This window comes from Mus caroli, unplaced genomic scaffold (genome assembly GCF_978045245.1).
Source record: "Mus caroli unplaced genomic scaffold, Mus_caroli_1 scaffold_18, whole genome shotgun sequence".
In the NCBI taxonomy this organism is placed as follows: Eukaryota; Metazoa; Chordata; class Mammalia; order Rodentia; family Muridae; genus Mus; species Mus caroli.
Window position 1 is genome coordinate 80,209,958 of NW_028227273.1, and position 6,000 is coordinate 80,215,957.

Sequence of the window (6,000 nt, forward strand, 5' to 3'; positions counted from 1 at the left end):
GCTATTGGGAGGACCAACAATAACTCAAGCTCATTTGTCTCCCAGCCTGCAACATTCCATCTCTCCACAGTCACTGAAGGTCTAATCAGTCAATCAGCCTTGTAGAATGTTTAACATAGGTGTGGCTTTTTCCCTAAGAGCTTCAGTTCACATATTTTAGAGTAATTTTCTTTCAGACAGACATATCTACTCCTGGAAAGAGCAGAAGCCCTCTGGGCAGTGTGAGCTATGATATGGAGACTCGCAGGCGCCTGAGGTACACTGGCTGACGGATGGCACCTGACGAAGAGCACAGGGCAGTAAGCTGAGGCGTCTGGCACAGGCTCTTTAGGAACTTTTTATAAGTTCTAGCGTGTTTGAGTTAAAATAAAATCTTATAAAAAAAAAAAAAGAAAGCCAAACTAATGTAGAAATTAAACATATAATAATTTGTAAGGAACTTAACTGTGATGTTAGTGAAAGTACCCATCTCTCTTTGATGAATTGGATTGTATCATTTAAGAAACTAGGCTTAGATCAGGCATGGCCGTGAACGCCTTTGATCCCAGTACTTAAGGTAGAGATAGGAGGATCTCTGTGAGTTCAAGGCCAGCCTGATCTGCAGAGTGAGTTCCAGGACAGTCAGGGCTCTGTAGAGAGACCTGTCTCAAAAGAAAAAAAAAAAAGAAGGAAGAAGAAGAGGAGGAAGAAAAGAAGAAGAAGAAGAAGAAGAAGAAGAAGAAGAAGAAGAAGGAGAAGGAGAAGGAGAAGGAGAAGGAGAAGGAGAAGGAGAAGGAGAAGGAGAAGGAGAAGGAGAAGGAGAAGAAGAAGAAGGAGGAGGAGGAGGAGGAGGAGGAGGAGGAGGAGGAAGAGGGGAGGGGAAGGGGAGGGGGAGGAGGAGGAGGAAAAGAAGAAGAGGAGGAGGAGAAGGAGGAAGAGGAGAAAATAGGCTGTGTTCCATGTATTTATTGGATGTGCGGGTCCTCTGTGGGGTTTGTTTGCAATCTCTGCCTCCCAGGAGAGAGCATACGCTTTAGACAGCGCAGCTATCAGGAGCTCTAGAGCCCTTTATTAAACACATGAGGCTAAAAGGAAAACATGGCTGCCCCAGCAGATCAGCTGTGTTCCGTCTCGGAGGGCAGTCCTTTACCATCCGTTAGAGGTGAGAAGGTGTGATCCTAACACAACAGACTTTATTGGGCATGCCATGTCTCTTGTATGTACAGTGCTCAGACATATCCACAAAGGGAGGACCTTGAAGGATCTTGGTGAGTAGAAATGCCAGGGCCTAATCACAAAGACTGAGCAACAATTGTGTAGCCACGGACTGCCTTGCAAGGGACCCAATGGCCACTGGGTTGGGCAGAGACTGCACACAAAGAGATGGAAAAGTCAATTAGGCAACCCTATTGGGATAGGCAGGGAGCATGTCACTGCCTCAGCTTGGTCTCCTGTTCTTTATGTCCCTGAGTGTCACTGGAGATGATATTCAGCTTCCTGAAGGCCATACTGGGAAGCTCGTGGGGCACATATTGGGCAGGCTGGTTCCTGGGGAGGCTACAGGTGTGGGACTGAGCTCCCTCCTCACCTGAATTTGGTAGCTGTCCCTCTCTATACTCAGCCGCTTAGAAGCAGGCGGCCATAATTAGATTTGTGTTTAGAAAGCCCCCTGGCCCCAGTAGAGACTGATGGCAGGAGAGACTATCTCCATGAGGTCCAGATCCAGGAGAGGGCACTCCCGGGACTACCTAGAGTGGCAAAGCTCAGTGCCAATGCCACTGTGACCTTCCCTGGGTCTCTTGCTGTGTGTGTGCCCATGGATCCATGACTCAGACAAAAGGTACCAGTGTGTTTGGGGTTGTTCACTCCCTGTGACACATGAGAATTCTTACATAAGTAAGAGCAGCTTCAGCAGAATGCTCTACCCAGGATTTCTTTCTTTACACTTCTTAAGATTACATTTTCATTCCTGTTTTATTTCTCTTTTTTCCAGAGGTTCCTGATGAGGAAATGAACAGAACAGGTATGAGAGGATCTAGTAGACTCAAACCTCATTTTTCTTAGCGACATTTTTTTTTCTCCATTTGCCCACACTATTCCCTTCAAATTTGGAACTCCAGTTTGGGGTGGTGTCTGCTATGAATATGGAATATATACGGTCCCTAGGACATCAGAGCACCCAGAAGTAGATACAGGCAGTATTAAGGTGTCAAACACACACCATTGACAATACATGTGGGACAATCAGTGTTTGTGTTCTGCTGGGGTTTTTTAACACTAAAGCTTGTGTTGTCCAACTACAGGATCTGTGCCTTGCTCAGAACCAATAGCAGAACTCCATAGATGAATAGTGCATCAGTTACAGCTTTGTGCCCAGGGAGATTTTATATCTCATCATGGACTTGCTTTGCTCGAGACCCAGCTCTAGTGGAGCACACTTCTACTTGAACTGCTTAGGAGGAATCTGAGCATGCTCATCTCAGGAAGGCTACAGGTAATCCAGGAAAACAAGGTTTATGAGAAAGATTCTGGTTCCTCTTGATGGTCTCTCTGAATTGCAGAAGATGCAGGATGTGTGGAGCCCCATCAGATGCCTGATAATCTGAGCACCAGGGGCCCATGGGAGATCCCACTTAATAGGCAGATTGTTTGCTTGTTTGTTTGTTTGAGACAGTACCTCATTGTGTAGTCTGGGATTAGCTCGGTAGACCACCAGGCTGGCCTCAAACTTCTCGGAACTCCACTTGCTTCTGCCTCACGCAAGTGCTCAGATTTTAACATACAACCTTTAATATTGCAACGTGGGGAGTGGGGAGGAGACCGGTTTATTGAAGACTTCCCAAAGGCCTGCAGCGGAGAGAATGCCACATTTAGATTTGGAGAGGTATTCATTAGCTCCAGTGTTCAGAGCACAGTTGCCAATGGCTGACATTTATTACCTGCCATTTATTTTAACAGGTACATATGATTGATAATTAAATATGCTTAGCAGCTGTACAAAGCACAGGCCCTTGGTGCCTGTGACAGTTCAATGAGGTGGCTGTGATATGTGCTTTGTAGTCACACTATATAAAGAGGAAGGACCCAGGGCAGAAGGAGAGTGTTTCTCGGGTAACTACTTAGCTGGTGCAAAGGCGTGGCTGAGGTCAACCAAGGCCTCTGGTTTCAAAATCAGCTCCCACATCTTTGGTCCCCACTCACAGCTAAAATGCAGGCCTATTTATAATTTGTGAGTGTTCTGGTAATTTAATCAAGACTAGTGGGAGAAGTTAGTTGAAAGCTCAAGAATAAAGGGCTCACCTCCTCCCCAAAGAAGCTGGAATCTAGGAACTTTACTCCCCTGCTCAGAGCTGGGAGATACAAAAGCCTCACCAACATGCCCCCAACATGCCCCTGCCATGCCCCATCCCAACCCCTACCCTGTCCTTGCTCCTCCTGCCTCTGTTCTACCTCAATTCTGCCCCTACCCAGCCCTTGTGCTACCTTGATTCCTGCCTCCACCCCTGCCCTCACTCCCACACTTATCTCTGCAATGAAGTATGTCTCAGGCAGACATCCTTGCATGGAGATGGCAGAGGACATAGTCACCTGAACTCCAAAGCACACATGCTGGCTTACTGTTATTTTGCTTAAACCTAAGAGTTTTTTTCCACTTACATAAAAAAAAAAGTCTTCTTCTTCTTCTTCTTCTTCTTCTTCTTCTTCTTCTTCTTCTTCTTCTTCTTCTTCTTCTTCTTCTTCTTCTTCTTCTTCTTCTCCTCCTCCTTCTCCTCCTTCTCCTTCTCCTCCTTCTCCTCCTTCTCCTCCTCCTTCTCCTCCTCCTTCTCCTCCTCCTTCTCCTCCTCCTTCTCCTCCTCCTTCTTCTTCTTCCTTATATCCCTCATATATCCTCTATTTATCTTCTATCTTTCTGTTTCAGGCAAAAAAACTTTCCATGTCCCTTGAGACTTTCCGATGGGGCAGGGTCAGAACCAGGACACTACCCAGGCAAGGCACATAGGGATCCTGTCATGTCTAGGGAATCTGTGTTTCATGCAAACATGGCTGACAATTTCATGTCAAGTGACTGAGTAACATCACAGAGTCTAGCAAGGCATCAAGCCAGACAGATGTACAACCAGGCTAGCCAGCAAATTCCTCTCTTCCCTGCTAAGGATATAAGCCAACTACTCTCCACTGTGTCCTGTGGGAGTGACCAGAGTTCTGTGTCTGGTGTGAACCCAAATATCCACATATCAACATTACCCTCAGAATAATGGGAGATAAGAACCAGGTTCCTGATGTGGCATCCTGACCACTGTATGCCCACAGGGTCACCCCTGAGCTCTTTAGTCCAGGGAGGTATTCCATTGACTCCAAGGCTTCCAGGAGACAGTGTGGCAGGACCTGTAAGTAGAGAAGCCTCCGTAGACTAAGCTGAATGATAGCCACACCCATCCTGGCCACCTGACAGCTTTCCCTCCATCTGGGGGACTCATCCTATGGAAGCTGCCTTTGCAACTGTGGTTGCTTTCTTGCCATCGGCCACAACCCATTTGCTGAAATCAGAATGTTCCAGTGTGACATCTCAGAGCTGCTTCACCCTCCTGTGGCACTCTGGCTGTCCCTAACTTGAGTGGGCGACCACAAGCATGCACACACCTTCTTGTTCCCATGCCAGGTTACACAAAGCCATGATTCTATGCCACAGGCAGGACTGGACAGGGTAGCTGGCACTGGGGATATGCCTCCACCCTTCCTCAGGGCTTCCAGGCTGGGTCTTTAGATACCTCCCTTTGTTTAATGATGCTGTAACCTGCTGACATCTGGACATGTTCAGCTGTTCAGTTTATTCCCTCCAGCCAAGATTCGCCTCAGTAGGAGGAATGGCCAATTAAGGCTGCCTTGGTCTTTGGCTATTTGTATAAAGGGATCCCACCTTAAAAGTGGCCAGATGTGCAAGGCTGTTGCCAGGTCTTCCAATCTGCAAACAGGCAAGAGAGGAGCTTCATAAAAAGACAGCTAACTATTCTAACTGATATCTTCATCAGGAAGGAAGAGACTAAACACACAGCTGCCACCACAATAGAGATATAGAATAGGTACACAGCGTCCCGACAGAGGTACTTAACTGTGAGGACCACAGCTTGGTATAATACAGCTGACTGGGGACAATGACCAAGGGACAGAGGAGATTCCTGACAGGGAATGGGCTGGTGTCTCCTCTGTCTTCAGAGGGCCTTCGCAACAGCACCCTTTCTGCTTTTGGTCTAGCCTAACTCACAGATCTCTGCCCTTGAGCCTCTTCCAGGCCTGTGGCTACTTTGTCCCAGGCTCTATCACAGGTAGCCAAGTCCAGCTCTTAGTAGTCTCAGGGTGCTCAGACAGAGTAGCTCAGGGGCAGAGACCAGCTCTCTGGGATTGGATGGGTACACACATGGCTTTGTACCAGAAGCCATCCATCATTTTATGCCCTAGCAGACAGAAAAGATAAGCCCTGAGCACCCAGCCATGCAGACAGCTAGGTCAAGGTCTCTAGTGAGGACAACTGTAAGCTGAGCCCATGCAGCCCATCCCTAGCTCTCTCTCTTCACTGTGCTCTCAGCTTCTGACTCACAAAAGCACAGGACCAGTGTGCACTGCATACATGCACTGGCTGCTGAGAGATGGGCACAGAAGGAAAAGGCATGAGCTGTCTCCAGCTTGAAAGGTCTGGGAGATATTAAAATAGTAATTTTTTTTTTTTTTTGGTTTTTTTGAGACAGGGTTTCTCTGTGTAGCCCTGGCTGTCCTGGAACTCACTCTGTAGACCAGGCTGGCCTCAAACTCAGAAATCCACCTGCCTCTGCTTCCCAAGTGCTGGGATTAAAGGCGTGCACCACCATGTCCGGCTTAAAATGGTAATTTTAAGGATAGGGAAATGTAGAAAGATTGCCTGCCATGCCTGTGTTTAATCCCCAGAACTATAATAAGTATACATTGATGTATAATAGATATGAAGGTAGGTAGGTAGATGATATATGTATATATGCACATATATGT